Consider the following 16,925-nt stretch of genomic DNA (forward strand, 5'->3'; position numbering starts at 1 on the left):
TGCCTAGTGCCCTTGACAGGAAACGGGCCAAAACACGACATAGCATGCATCACATTTTTTAACTGAAAACGGGCCCATTTTTTCCAATGTGGGTAGCTGTGGATTTTGTAACCTAGCTCAGTCAGCACCTAGGGAAAACATACACTTTTGAAAACTATACATCTTGGGAAATTCAGGGTGGGTCGACTTGCATGGCTCTCACCTGGTTGTTTTATCCAGAATCCCCTGCAAACCTTAAACTTTGACTGAAAAACACATTTTCTTCACATTTCTGTGATGGAAATTTCTGGAATCTGTGGGGAGCCACAAACTTCCTTCAACCCAGTATTTCTCCATGTCTCCTCATAAAAACGGTATCTCAATTGTGTGGGTAGGTCTAGTGCCCGTGACAAGAAATAGCCCAAAACGCAACACTGAAACAAAACATTTTCACACTTAAAACGGACCATTTTTTTGCAAAGTGGGTAACAGTGGATTTTGGGAACCTAGGGTAACATAGTAAACCTGCAGATTTTTTAAAACTAGACAATTGGGGAAATCCAGGGTTGGGTGCCTTACATGGCTTTCACTAGGTTTGGTAACTCACAATCCGTTGACAACCTCAAACTTTGATTAAAACAAATTTTCCTCATATTTCTGTGATGAAAAGTTCTGGGGTCTGTGGGAAGCCATAATCCTCCTTACACCCAGCTTTCCCCCTTGTCTCCTGATACAATTGTATCTCACTTGCATGGGGAAGACTAGTGCCCACAATAGGAAACGGCCAAAAACACAACTTGGATATTTCACATTTCTCCACTTAAAACTACCCCTTTTTTTCAAAGTGGGTAGGTGTGGATTTTAAGCCCTAGCTCTGCTGACCCCTAGGGAAACTTAGCAAACTTGCAGACTTTTTAAAATTAGACACCAGGGGGAATCCAGGCAGGTGTGACTTGCTTTTGCTTTCACCAGATCTTGCTACCGAAAATCACTTTGACTAAAAACACATTTCATTTTCCTTTCATTTTTGTGATGGAAAGTTCTGTAATCTGTTTGGCCAGCCAAACATTCTTCCATCCAGCATTCACCCAAGTCTATCAATAAAATCGGTACCTCACTTATGTGAGTAGGCCTAGTTCCAGCAACAGGAAATAGCCCCAAATGCAACAAGGATACATCAAAAATTCACAGTCAACACTGACCCTTCTATGCAAAGTGGGGAGCTGTGGAGTATGGGCCCTAGCTCAGCTGGTACCTAGGGAAACCTAACAAACCTGCACATTTTTTAAAACTAGATACTGGGGAAATTAAGAGTGGGGTGACTTGCATGGCTCTCACCAGGTTTTTTACCCATAATCCCTTGCAAACCTCAAACTTTGACTATACAAATATATTTTCCTCACATTTCTTTGATGAAAAGTTCTGGAATCTATGGGGAGCCACACACTTCCTTTAACCCTGCATTCCCACGAGTCTCCCGAAAAAATGGTACCTCACTTATGTGGGCAGGCCTATTGCCCATGAGAGGAAACGGCCCAAAACGCAACATGGATATATTACATTATGCCACTTAAAATTGACCCTTTTTTTTTACAAAGTGAGTAGCTGTGGTTTTTTGGCCCTAGCTCAATTGGCACCTATGGAAACCTATCAAACCCGCACAGTTTAAAAAACTAGACACCTAGGGCAACCTAGGGTGTGGTGACTTCCATGGCTTTCTCCATGTTTTCTTACTCAAACTTTGTCTAAAAATAAAATGTATCTCAAATTCCTGTCATAGAAAGTTCTGGAACCTGCCGGAATCCACAAACTTCCTTCCACCCGGTATTCCCCTAAGACCTATGATAAAAATGGCACCTCACTAATGTGGGTTGGCCTAGTGCCCATGACTAGAAAGGGCCCAAAACATAACATGGACTCATTCACATTTTTACACTGAAAACTGACCCTTTTTTGTAATCTGTGTAGGTGTGGATTTTGGGATCCCAGGTTAGAGGGCCCCTAGGCAAACTTAGCGAGCTGGTACATTTTTGAAAACTAGACAAGCAGGGGAGTCCAGGAGTGCATGAATTGCATGGCTATTACTAGGTCATTTTATACAGAAGCCTTTGCAAACCTCAAAATCCTACTAAAACACACATTTTCCACACATTTCTGTGTGGAAAACTGCTGGAAACTGTAGAGAGCCACACATTTCCTACCAATCAGCCTTCCCCCCTAAGTCTCCTGATACAATCCTACCACACTTGTGTGAGTAGGCCGAGTGCCCACGACAAGAAACAGCCCAAAACAGAACACAGACACATCACATTTTTATGCTGAAGACTGACCCTTGTTTTACAATGTAGGGAGCTGTAGAATATTTTACTGTAGCTCAGCTGGCACATAGGCAAACCTAGTAAACCTCTATTTCTTTTAAAACTAGACAACTAGTGAAGTCCAGGGGTGTATGCCTTGGATGGCTCTCACCAGGTTTTTTCACCCAGAAGCATTTGCAAATGTCAAACATTGGGAAGAAACTCACATTTTCGTAACATTTCTGTGATGAAAACGTCTGAAATCTGCAGGGAAGCACATATTCCCTACCATCATGAGTTTCCACATGTCTCACAATAAGAACGGTCCCCAATTGAGTGGGTGGACCCAGAGACCATGACACAAAAGGCCCTAAAGTGTTATGTTGAGAGTCAAGCAATAGGGGTAGCTGTTGTATTTGGGGCTGTTCTATAGCACCACCCATGCAAACTTACCTATTGTGTCATGCCACCTCTATGAGGGAGACATCGTTTACATCGAATGCGCTACAACGCATTCCATTACAACACAGTCATTACAATGACAGCGTTGTCACAAAGCAAACCATTACATCGCAAGTCGTTTCAACGACTTGCTGTAGGGGGGCACGCTGGTGTTGGATTTACAATCCAACACCTTCCCTACTGTTGCACACACTGGTGTAGGAATAGTAAATTATACTATTCCTAAATCCAGCATGTCCCTTACAGCAAGTCGTTGAAAAGACTTGCCATGTAATTGTTCGCGTTGTAACAACGTTGTCGTTGCAATGACCACGTTGTAATGGAATGCGTTGTAGCGCATTCGATGTAAAGAGGTATAGTACCACCATGATCTTCAATCAAGAAGGATTGGAGAGTTTTGAGAAAATAGAGGTACAACTGGAAGAAGAAAGGTAATTCTAAAATGGAGAATGTTGACATAGGAGAGAAAGCGAATGTGGTCATGAGTGGACATGAATCTGAATGAGTTACAGTGTTTTCTTTGTTAGAAGTACATGGAGAGAAATATGTGCATGTTCCTTGATCCAAAGGCAATCTTTATGCATTCACGACAAATTTTCCAAACTGAGGAACCTGATAAGTGATATAAGGACATGCATAGGATAGTGACAATTTTTTAATGTCCTTCGGATTGATTGGCATACATTGTTTGAAATTGTTGTTCCCAGAGTTTTGTGGCCAGAATGCAAAGTGGCTGTCACTTGGCTAATACAAGAACGTCAGAGAATTCTACCTAATAATGCTCCAGCTGATTTGATAATGAAAAAATATAGACCTGTGATACGGTATTTGAAAGCCATGGTGCCAGAAATTGTAGTAAATTGGCTAAAGATAATGAGAGCCACACAAGGAGTCAGTTTATGATTATTTTTCATAGAAATATGCTGATTTATAGTAGACACAACAAAGCTGAAGAGTCAAAAAGAGAAGCCATTAGTGGATTTGTAATAGCTTTTTTTTAGTGTTGCGTCCTGAGCTTAGTTCTCACATTTATTAGTCTGGGCCAACCTGAATACAAAACGATGGCTAGCGGGGCATGGTTACTTGAAAAGTGGGTTAAAAACCTTAGTCCTGAGTGATGTATGGGACCTGCCTGTCAGCCAAAACAAGTTCAAAAGGCTAGCAAAAATAAGCGCAAAAAAACTCTCCTCTGTGGAAGACAAGGCAAGTCTTGCAAGCAGAAGTCACATTTGGATGACCCTTATATCATATGATCAGTTGACACCTCAGAGCTATTTAACTTCACCATTCAGTGCACACACTGGCTTCCGATGAAGTGAGGTCCGCTGACAAAGATCCAATGGGAGACGGTGTCAAAGGAAGCTGACAGGTCCAGGAGGATGAGGGCTGCTGTTTTAAGGTGGTGCAAGAGGGCCCTGATGTCCCCCATGGCTGCGATCAGGGCTACCTAGTTGCTGTGGTTGGTTCAGAAACCGAATTGAGTTGGGTCCAGGAAGTTGTTGTATTCCAGGCATTTGTTGAGTTGCTGGTTGATTGCCTTCTCAAGAACCTTCCCTGGAAAGGGGAGCAGGGAGATGGGCTGGTAGTTCTTCTAATCTGCAGGGTCGGCAGATGGTTTCTTCCAGAGACGCCTCACTTCAGCTTGTTTCCAGTCCTCAGGGATGGAGGCCGAGATGATGAAGGTGTTCCGGACTTTCTTGAGCTTGTCTCTAATTGCCTTGCTCCCGATGTTGAAAATGTGGTTGGGACAGAGGTTTCCGGGTGCTCCTGACTGCACCGAGTTCATGATGGAGATTGTGGCTTGAGTTGTGAGAGTGTCCCAATGAGTAAGCTGGTGTTCAGGGTTTGTGTTTGTGGGTGTGAGGAGGCAGCTGTCAATGATGAGGGTTGGGGTAGGATGTTTTCGTAGATCACTAATATCTCATTGTGGAAGAAGTCTGCCAGGGTGTTGCACAGTTCTTGGGAGGGGATGATGTCATTCTTTTTTTTTATGATTATTTTTATTGAAAGTTCATAGACACAAATATATAAGACATATAGGAATCTCTCATAAAAGTTTCAGCATATTTAAAGACACCACAATTAGCATAAATTATAAAGTGCAAAAATTGTCAAACACTGTTTACATAAAGAAAAAAAAATGCTATACTTAACAGTGCAGACACAGTTCCTATGATCAAAAGAACAGTCATTTTCATTAAAGTTAAAAAGTGCTGAATCAAATATATACATTCATAAAACCTCCTAGACTTTCCTGGAATTATGATCAGGATCTACTTTTAAGTAAAATACGAAAAGATACCAAAGGACCCTGAATTCAAATAAAATATTGTGATCACATTTCCTATGGTCGAGAGGAAGATCATTTTCATTAAAGTGCAGAGTGTTAAACGAGATACATAAGGGAGAAAAGTTTCCTAGACCTTCCAGAGATTAAAATCAAGATCTTATTTAAATCATATGCACAGAGATACTAAACAGACCTAAGATTCAAACACACTCCAAAACTTCTCATATTTCCTAACTGCTCCTGATCTTAACGCATATTTCTTTTCCATCCCTTGTATTTTAAACAATTTTGCTCTCCATGCATTAAAGCTAGGGACTTTGTCTGTTTTCCAAAGTGGCAGAATTAACGATCTTGCTATTAAAGCTGCAATGAATAAACTTTCATCATGCGTAGAGATGTTTAGAGGAGCAGCCCAGAGTTGCTATAGATTCATTAAGTGAGATTTGGAGGTCTATTGTGTGTCTGAGGTATTTCTCAATCTCCTCCCACAGATTCTGAATTTTTGGGCATCCCCATATGATATGTGTCCAAGTGCCTTTCTCTGCACAACAAAAACATTTATCTTCTATTTGCGGATATATATTATGGAGGAATGAGGGTGTTCTATAAATCAACAATTTCGAGTAATATTGCATATGTTTAAAATTTGCTCCTTGAAAAATAGCAGCATTACATTTATTTAATTTATTCCAGGTTGCTTTAGTAATCTGTATACCTTCCCTTTTCCTCCATCTGTCCCTAATCTTTTCAAATAACTGAAGAGATTTGTTCTCGTCAAAGATTTTAATCCAAATACTGACCTTCCTTTGTATTGGGCGGTTATTCCCCTTAATAAAATCCTGGATCATATCATAACCGTTTGCCTTCCACAATCTCAGTGTATTCCTGTCCAAAAAACCCATTTCTCCCGTATATATATTCGCAAGTCTGGTTGAGTTATTAATTCTTAAAATATCATAGTATGCCAGTAGCTGAGCTTTTTGTTTAAACAGCCATTGTAAGGTCTTATAACGTACTTTCTTGGGGTACTTAGTCACTCTTGAAGGATCAATGATATTATGTTCCCTTAAAATCTTTTTCAAAAAAAATTATCTGCCTCTTGAGTGTCTAAAAAAAAACAACCTAAAACTGTGATGTGCAAATGTCTCATAATAGTAATCTCTAATATTCGGAAGAGATAATCCTCCTTCTGCAACCGAACAATTTAAAGTGCTGAGTGCCAATCTTGGTGTCTTATTTGCCCAAAGGAAAGAAGAAAACATACTATCTATCTGCTTAAAAAAGGAGGTTTGTATTGCACAAGGAGCTGCACTAAAAAGAAAATTAAAAAGTAGAAGAATAGACATTCGAATCAGCGCAACCCGACCCATTCATGATAGCGGGACCTGATTCCATCCTGCTAACTGTAAGCTCACCTTTTTCAGTAATGGAATGTGATTTAGTGAATAGAGTTCTTCTACTTTATCTGATACATAAATCCCTAAGTATCTCTTTGGGCGGGTATTATATGTCTCTTTGAATTCAGGAAGCAGAGTGTTTGCCCTACAATTACATAATATAATTTCAGTTTTAGTCTTATTTATTTTATCCCTGCCTATTCTTTGAAAATCCGCAAACACCCTCATAACTTCTGACTGAGTTGTTATCTTCGAATCCAGAAAGAGAACAATGTCATTGGCATAAAGTTTTACATTAGTCATTCCTCTAACCAGGGCCGTATGAGCTCTTTTTTCCCTAATCGCAATTGCCAATGGTTCAATAAACAGAGCAAATAAAATCGGGGAGAGGGGACAGCCTTACCGGGTACCTCTGTTTATTTGAAATGTCTCTACTTTTACTGAGATGATTAAAATCTGCGCCTGGGAGTTTCTATAGAGTTGCTTTAATAAAAAAACAAATTCATTCGGAAAGCCAAACCTCTCCAAGATCGCGAAAAGACAGTTCCATGAGACAAGATCAAATGCCTTTTTGGCGTCTTAAAACCAGATCTGTGCCTGCACCTTATTAACGCTAAAAACGTCCAAAGCCTCCAGTAAAAAATTTGTATTGGTATAGAGTTGTCTCCCTGCCACAAAACCGCACTGGTGTACCCCAATGAGTTATCCTACCATCCTATTTAATCTATTTGCTAGCAGTTTAGTAAAAATTTTGTAGTCAGTATTTGACAGGCTTATTGGCCTGTAGGAGTTCACATTTTTCCTATCTTTATCTTTTTTCAAAATACTGACTACTACTGCAATGCGAAAAAATGCTGGCGGGTCCCCCCCTCGTAGTAGGTGATTGGCAAGTGTTTAAAATTCAGAACTGAGGGATGCAGAAAATGCTTTAAAAAATTCCGCTGGGATACCATCCTCCCCAGTGGCTTTACAATTAGGCAGGGAGCTAATGACCACATCTAGCTCTTCTTTCGTAAATTCTGCTAGTAATAGCTCTTTGAAATTACTTCCTAACTTTGGAATTTGTAAATCCTGTAAAAAGTCATTGATTTTTTCCAATGCGACATGGTGGTTCGTCTGATAAATGTCTTTATAATGTTTAAAGAACACCTCACCTATAGATGAAGTAGTCTTCATACGGACTTTAGTTACTTTATCACGTATGCAGTCAACTCTATTACAGACTTGATTTTCTTTTTCTTGCCAGGCTCGCAATCTCCCCGTGTACTCACTCTCCTCATAGTTTTTCTGCAAGTATAATCTACTTGCCATGTCCCCGAGTGCATAATAAAATTCCCTCATTTTCGTTTTAGAGTTAAATACCTCTTGTTTAGTGGTTGGGGACCTATTTCTATAGTACTCCTGATTTGCCTGGGTCAGTCTAGCTTGTAATGCCGTTCTCTCCTCCCTTTTAGCCTTCTGTTTTGGTATATCTTTGGAGGTGATTATGCCTCTCAATGTGTCCTTAAAAGCATCCCATACTATATTAATTGGGGCGGAGCCTTTATTTATATTAAAAAAGACCCTTATCTCATTCTCGATTTCTGCACACCATTGCTGATATGTTAGATTTAATTTATTGAAGTACCATCTTCTTGATACCTCTTTGTCTATCTTCCCTATGATTATTTCAATTTTTATGAGTGCATGATCTGAAAATGCATTTACTAAATGCTCATATTTACTAATATCGAGACTATGTGATGTTAAAAAAAAGTCCAGCCTGGATGAGGAATCATATTTTGCCGAGTGACAAGAATATTTGCGTTTGCGCAGGTTTTTAAAACGCCAATTATCGAATATATCTAAATCTGTCTTACATCCCTGCAGGGCTATAGCAACTTGTGGTTTATTTTGTCTCCGATCTTTTCTAGTGGAATCAACCGTGGGATTTTGCAAAAAAGTAAAATCACCTCCCAATATTTTTTGACCAGGTATACCTGTTAGCGCTTGCTTTAGATGTAAAATAGGGAGCGGATCATCTAAAACTGGCGCATAGATTGTAACTAGTATTATATTTGTCTGATTTATTTTCCCATATAGGAATGCCCATCTACCACTCATGTCTGAATGTGAGCCTTCAATGTGAAACTGAACATGCTTGCCTATAAAAATGCTCACACCCCTCTGTGCCATCCCTGATACCGATGAAATACTATAACCTACCCAATGTTTTAACATTTTGCTAGAACCTGATAGGGCCCTATGATGTGTCTCTTGTATAAAGATCACATTAGGGTTGTGACCTTTTAGCCAGTTCTCTATGGCTTGCCTTTTATGGCTGTTGTTTAACCCATTTGCGTTCAAAGACAAGAACGTCACCTTATTCCTATTCATATTGTACTAAAAAAAAAGAAAAAAAAATGAGATCTTTGCTTATATTTATCCACAGGTTACAAGTAATCTCCAATAAAGTGCCATTTTGTGCTCTATGTGCAAAGAAGGTGTTTCTAAAGTGCAATATATGCAAAATATACAAAGTGCTTTTCCCTACCAACATTCCAAAAACACTAAAACCACAATAAATACCTACTACATGCTCTAAAATTCAGGTCATTTCTGATTGTGCAAATTATGCAAATATTATACCAATACATCTGACCCAAGCATGGTAGCCATTGTGCAAAAATAGCATTAAAGTGCAAATTGTGCAGTTGCCAGGCCAGCTATACAGAAAATGTTTTAAGTGCAAGTCATACGAATATTGCACAAACACATCGGCCTGAACCTTATAGCCATTGTGCAAAAATGGCATTCATGTGCAAATCGCACAGTTTGACCTATCAGATGTGCAAGAAATATTAATAGTGCAAATTGCGCAAATATTAGAGCAGCATTCTAGAACAAAAACTGTGCATTAAAGTGCAATATTCCATGTGGAATACACCATGCGTAAGTCAAGAAATCACAATGCATTGAAGAAACAATTTTTCCTTAGCAGCTTTCTTCATCCTCCTGACAAATCTAGAGATTTCTATAAGGCATACTGAAAACATTTCATCTGTGAACTCTCTTTTTTCCACTGCATCACCCCCTCCACCTCCCCCCCCAACCCACCCTCCCTAGAAAGGACGAAAAAAAAACCCACTGTCCCACTGTTGGTCCCTCCTTCTTCTCCTTCTTCTTGTTGGATGCCATCTTGTTGCATACTTTCGCGTTTACTGATTCACCTTGCCTCCACCCCTCATTGTAAACTTTCGAATTTCTGGACTATTTGAATAATTCTCATTTCCTCATGTTGTATTAAGACCTTCCAAGAGGGTTTGAGCTTCTTGTATGTCCGTGAAGATAAAAAAAAAATCCTTTGGCAATCACTTTTAATTTGAACTGTTGCACAATCATCGCCTGTGCACCTTTGGCCCTGAAAGAGTCTATCATTTTAATAAAGTCCTTCCTTCTGTGGGCTGACACTGCTGACATGTTCGAGAAAATTTTAAAGTTTTTGACTTCATCAGTATTAAATATTCTCCTTGATATTGCCACATTTAAGATCTGCTCTTTAATTCTGTAATCTGAGAAGTTCATTAAGATGGTTCATGGATATTTAAAGTCTGCGGGTTTATGTGCAGGTACCCTATGGGCTCTCGTAATTGTTAGATCACCTTGTAACTCCGGCATTACTTTTTTCAGCAAGGACTCAGTCCATTTCACCATTTCTGCACCCTCCAGCCCCTCCGATACGCCCACCAGGCGTAGGTTGGATCTCCTATTGTAATTTTCTAGGTTTTGTAGCTTTGACTCCATCTGTAGCTTATTTCTATTCAGCCCCTGGAGATCCTTCTGCATAGTGAGGATGGTGTCTTCCAATGTTGAAACCCGAGCCTCCGCCTCTGCAACTCTTCTGGGTAGATTGCCTAGGTTCTCCTCCAACTTTGTCAATCGGCTATGTAGCTGAGATATTTCAAAAGCCTGTGATACTTTCAGGTCCCTTAAATCTTGGAGAATAGTATTAACATTTCTTGCATAAAAATATCCTGTTTGCCTCTTTTTCCTTTAACCCCGAGGGTAGGTGAACTCCTTTTCCTGACACTGGATCTGGTTCTTGCTCAGGTAGAGAAGCCAACTTGTCGGGAAATACCTTCACCCTATCCATCTTTTGCAACATCTGTTTTGACAACTGAGTCTCCTGAGCCTCCTGAGTCTCCTGGCTAAGAAGAGGTTCATTTGCAAGGACAACCGTGCTGTTTTCTATATGATCAGCATGATCTGTAGACTCTGGTGTTCCATCCAGCTTTGATTGAAGCCGTAGCTGAGGGTGCATAGTTTGTGCTGACAGGGCATAATCAGGAGTGAGTGGCAAATTCTGGCCTTGCTCTTCCTGTATGTCCTTCTCTCCCACTTGTCCTTTTGCCTTCTGCTCCTCTCGGCTTGGTTGTGGGGTGCTGGTGAGTTTACCCCATACCGCCATAGGTTTACTGAAGAGGGGATATTGTTTAGAGTTGGTGAGATTCTCTTCCCCTCTGCTCAGAGTATCCCCTGGTCCGTCCTCCTCTCTGCCTCCTTCATTCATCTTCTTCATCCCCCACAGCCAGCATGCTTAGATCTGCCGATAATTCAGATAGACCTGCGCCTCTTCATCTTCTTCTTCCTCTTGCTCTTCCATAGATTTTGTGGAGGCATTTTGTCTATTCTTCTCTGCTAATGCTAGCGCTTAAGCTTTTAAGTCCATTCTTTGCTGCGCATTTCTTTTTCCCTTTCTCATGCTTTTGGACACAGGTACTCCTTCCCTGCCCCAGCCTTAACCTGCTTATTTCTTACTTTTGCTGACATTCTATCTTCCTCTTTTATTATTTTCCCCTCATAAAATCTCTAAGGAAAAAATAACTTCCACTAGCTTTTTGAAGCTTCAAACTTTTATGTGGTTGCTGTGTATCCCTACCAGTAATAAGCAGTCTGTTTGAGCCAATTTTCCAATTCTGAGCATATATAATATAATGCAAGACCTTTGAGGCTCAGAACTCAAGGTTTCAAGGCTTGGGTTTTCAGGAGTCAATATCTTTAGTCAGTATATTTAAACAGCCGTGGCTTTGCAACTCACTGCAGCAGCAGCAAAAATTGACTCTCCCTCTATCGAGTCTCTTCAGCCTGCAGGGTGCTTTTTTCGTGTCTCGTTGTGCCTCAGAGTATCTTTGCATGTGTTATCTCCACAGCGTTTCCTCTAAGGTCCTGGATCCGCCGCCTGAGCTCAGCTCGGCTCTGCCCAGTCGAGACGGGACGGGCGGGTGAACAGGAGATAAGGGCAGGAGACGAGAGTTAGACCCTCATTGCAGGGGGGGGAGGCAATAATCGATGGTAGAGCGGGCGGCTGTGGTTTCTCGACCGCGTGAAAGCAGGGCTCAAGCAGGGCTCAAGGGGGGATAATTACATCCTGACGCCGGACGCCATCGCCAAACAGCCAAGCAGCGTTTCACATAGGCGGAGCTGGTGAACCAGGAAACGCTTCGCCGAACGTGCGTGGGGTCAGGTTCTGCGCATCCTCCTCGGAATGATGTCATTCTTGGTGGCTGCGAATTTTGAGAACTCCTTCAAGATGTTGAAGAGCTTCTTGCTGTGGTCTGTGCTAGCTTCTATGCAGTCTGCTAGGGCTTTCTTTGTTTCTTTCAGGAGGCAGTGGAATTGCTTGAGTGCTTTCTTGAAGGTGGTATGGTCTCCTGTGTCTTTGCTAGTGCCGACTTCCTTTCCAGTTGCTAGCAGTGCTAGTTTGTTGAACTTCAGCTTTGTGGTGAACCAGCGGGCTCTTCTGGCAGATCCTTTGGATGTTTGTCTTGCTGGGGCCAATGGTGTTGACACATTTGGTGATCCACTGGCAGAAGATCTTTCAGCTTGTTCTGGTTTGGATGTTGCGTCTAGGATTTTGGAGTTGAGAGAGTTTTCCCCCTTGTCTTTTTATATCTTTTTCCAGTTTTTGCGGTTCGAGCTGGGTGGAATGGTGCCACTGTTGCTAGGTCCTGAGATGGTGAAGTGGACACTGTAGTGGTCCATCCAGGTTAGCTGTGAGACATGGTTCTACTTAACTCTGTTCCTGCTCTTGAAAATGGGGTCAAACATGTGTCCTGTGATGTGGGTAGCAGTGGTGACAATTTACTTGAGGCTCATGTTGCGCATGCTTTCCAGGAGTTCGATTGTGTTGAAATCGCTGGGGTTGTTGAGAAGGAAGTTAAGATCCCCTAGGAAGATGTAGTGCTCGGATTCGATGGTGATCGGAAGATAAGGTCAGAGATGGTGTTGCAGAAGCTGGGGCATGGTCCTGGTGGTCTGTAGGTGAGAGTGCCTTTGATTGTGCTTTTTTCCATTTTTGTAGAGTTGGAAGTTGAGATGCTTCATTATCAGGGTCGAGTCATCTGAGGAGGTTGTGCAGCCGATGTTTTCCTTGTAGATGATGGAAATTCCATGTCAGTGTTTGCTGGTTCAGTCCCAGTGTGTTATCTTGTATCTTTCTTGAGTGCCTTCTCCATGCTTTACCCTCATTTTCACTGCTTTCTCCTTGCTTTTTCTGCAGTTTTTTTAGTGCTTTCTCCTTGCTTTTCCCCCCCTTTTGAGGGTGGCTTCTCTTTCTGAAGGGCCCTTAAGACCTGGCTGGTTGAATGAGCCTCTGGGACCTTCAAGCTCCTGGATACCCTGTGAGGTGATTAGCCATGCTTTACAAATCCTGATTGATTGACTTTTTCTTTACATCGATGGCTTAAATGAACTTCTACAAACTTCAGGGAAGGACATGCACATGAGCAAGTCAACCCCAATCCCGGCCCTGCTTTATGCAGACAATGCTCTGCTAATGTCTCATATTCCAAATAGCCTGAGGTCCCTAATAATTTATACCTGGAAAGAAACATTTCTGAAACCAAATATATGGTCTGTGGCCCTAGAGACGCAAATTAAGGATCTTTTTGGATTTAAGTAGGAGTATTGAACAGGTTTCTAATTTCCCATAGTTGGGTGTTGTGTTTGATCAGGAATGCTCACTGTTGCCATGTATGCTTTAATCACTCTGCTTTGCTGGACCCTGAGGGTAATATAATATCCTGCTGTCCCTGTGATAATTATTTAGCACAATCACTATTGCACTTTGCACAACTTAGCACAAAGGCACTCATTGAGAACCCTTGTAAGGAAACTAGGCCTCCGACTCTGTAGACCAGCCCTCCTCCACCTACAATCTCTGTGTTCATCTGAAATTGTTTTTACTGTCTGTGCCTTTCTAAAAGCAGCACTTAGGGCTAGAAACAATATGATGGGCTGGTCTGTCAGAACCTTGTGCACAGTTGTGGTTTAGTTCACAAAACTTAGCAAGTATGTAGGGTTGACTAATGGAAGATAGTAGGAGCGCAGGGCAGACCCTATTTGTTTTTCGTCTCTCTCTATCTCCCCTGCATGCCCTCCCAAACACAGCTAATGCACTTAACTCTCTAATCGCACACTGTAATCTGACTTTGATCAGTATTTATTTTGCTCATCTAAAGCATGGATATTTGATGTATTATTTGATGTGTCTTTCCTGAATCTTAAAAGTCCTTTATGCATCTATTTTAAACTGCCTTTTTTTAACTTATGACTATTTTAAACTTTTATGTGTGATTACAGCTATGTGCAATATTTCTATGTACTTTTATGGCCTACTGTTTTTAGACCGGATAAAGCTGTATTCAATTGAATTGACTCTGCTTGGCATTGTTTGACTTTGCCAAGAGAGTGGGTAATAAACCAGTCGCCTCTGTTAGAGGTTTATCAGCGCAAGCTTTTTGCCCGTTTTAATGTATGGTGCAGATGTCTCATGCTACGATGCAGTCTGAGAAGAATCGCTTCTGTAGACTCCTCCTTGGCCTACCACCTTCAATTTTTGTTCTACATGAGGAAATGGCCATTTTTATGTGTCTGATTTGATCCGGTTGGCACCCTTAGCACTGTTGGTCTCCGTCTGGGCAATTATGTACACCACCCATAATAGGGAGATCATTGTAGACTGCTTGAAATGTGAGAAGGACTTTGCCATCCCTTGGTTGAAATATGTGCACTCGATGTCTAAACTTATTGGTTGGGGAAATTGTTTACATCTCCACACTCCCTCACCAAATCTGATATCCCCTCGATCAAATATCTATATTTGAATCATAGTCAGTTAACCAGGGAACAAGATGATAAAGTCCTTTCTGCAAGATTACACTATTATCTAAACAATGAGTAATCTTGAGCTATATCTGGCTTGGGTCTTGAGCCCCTGGGAAAGATCAGTCCTAGCCAAATTATTGTTGAGGACTATAAGATCTTTACTTTGCTTTTCCCTGGGCCAATAGGATAATGGTTCTGTTTTAGTCTGCCTATGCGATGAGTACTGTATGCAATCCTTGGACTGCCTGATCTGCTGTTTTTAACTGTACCTATTTTTTTTATCTTACCTTTCTTGTATGTTGGAATATGTCATTAAGAATGCTTTTAGGATTTTTCTTTTCATAATCGAATTAAACCTTTTGAGTTGAATTGAATTGATTTGAAAGGTAACCCAATGTTAACCTATAGGAGAGGCAGGCCTCACAGTAGTGATAGAAATATGTGAGTTTTTCACTACAAGGACATATAAAACGTAAAAGTACATGTCCTGCTTCTTCAATACACTGCACCCAACCATAAGGGCTGTTTAAGACCTACCTTAGGGATGACTTGTATTTATTAAAAGAGGAGTTTTAGACCTGGCAAGGGGTTTCTTTGAAAATCGAAATGGCAGTTTGCAACTGCACACAGACTGCTATGGCAGGCCTCATACATGTTTTAAGGGGCTGCTCAAGGGTGTTTCACAATAAGTGCTGAAGGTCCACTATTAGTGTTTAATTTACTAGTCCTGGGTATATGTTGGATATCTTTAGTAGGTCCTTATAAGTAACTTTAATTCGCCAAGCAGGTGTTACCCAATTGCACCATGTTTGCGGGAGTGAGCACAAGCACTTTAACACTTATTAACAGTAGTAAAGTGCATAGAATCCAAAGGACTAACAACATTGAATTCAGCAACACAGATGGGAGATGGCAAAATGTTTGGGGGAAGACCACCATAAGGCTGACAGGTCTGACTATCTGTTTCATTTAAAATGATACCCCTTGTCTGCTAAAGGTTGGGGGTGTACTGTGAGTTAGGGGTTTGTGGCCATTTAGGGGTCAAATGTGATTTCAGAATGTCAACTAACAAATTTTCTATCTACATTATGTATCTATTTGTAAATGTAGGTGTAGTATTTAGTAGTGTGTGCGTGTGTGTGTGTAATAAATGTACTTTTCCTTTTCCGAAGAAAAAACATTGAGAGGACAATCTTATTTTGTGTGCTATAGTCCAAGATTTCAGAAAATGTCACCAAAAGTGTGATCCCACATTGTTGGTTCGAATCCTGCTGTGATTTTGTTTCAAATTATTGTGGATTCAGGATAGTATACAGTCATTGACTTATTCCATGCATTCTTTTCTATTCGTCTGCATGGTGATAGCCAATATTTTTTCGCATTTTAATTCTTCAGTAAACTTCTGGCTCGGTGTCAAATCTCACAAGGTTACACAGAGGATCCCTCAATCTTCTCTCAGATTCTAAAGAAAGATTTGGAAAATTTGCAGCAGCCCTGAAATTCAGTGCTGGTGCAGTATGTTGATTAGCTACTGGTGGCATCAAAGACAAAAGAGGATTGCAATTTGAATACAATTGCAGTCTTGAATCATCTTGCTTACAATGGTCATATACTTTAACCTATAAAGTTGCAGTACTGTAAAAAAGAAGTGTTGTATCTTGATCGCTGTGATGCACACTTATGTAAGTGGGCACCCTGCACTAATCCAGACAACCCTTATGGAGTCCAGAAGGAGTGTAAAGCAGCTTGTTTTACCCGAACATAATCCTATTGGCATAGATCAAGTGAAAAACAACCATACAGTGTATTTATAAAAATATGTATTTATTATAAGACACTCAATAACCAATACAGATATCTCCTACCTTGCAACAAAAACAGATAAGAAGCACTAATACACGGTGGTCGCCAAGGGGGAGACCAAACTATATACTAAAATAGTGGTATGCGAACCATGACTCAAGTCAAGACTCTACCCAGAAGATGTAGAAGTGCCGGGGACCGAAGGAACCACCGGAGGTAAGTAACCAGTAACCTCACCAAGGCTGTGTGCATAGTGGGAACATGACCGCAGGCTCAATACAAGTCAATGGGTAAGTTGCGTTTGCAATTTTAAGGAAAAATTACCCTTCCCAGTGGACCCTGCTGACATGCCATGGAAGACAGAAGGTTTGAGAGCTACCCCACGTATGGATACCCTCGGAACCAGGATACCTACAACCACTGTTGAGCACCGTCTAGGACTTCAGGATGAAACCGCTGTTGCACAAGGATGAAAGAGTCTTTTGGAGCCTGGTTGCTGGTTCTTGTCGAAAAGTAACTGAAAGCACAGGGGACAGAGTCTATGCCACACCG

The sequence above is a fragment of the Lissotriton vulgaris genome, chromosome 4_1 (assembly GCF_964263255.1).
Source record: "Lissotriton vulgaris chromosome 4_1, aLisVul1.2, whole genome shotgun sequence".
NCBI lineage: Eukaryota > Metazoa > Chordata > Amphibia > Caudata > Salamandridae > Lissotriton > Lissotriton vulgaris.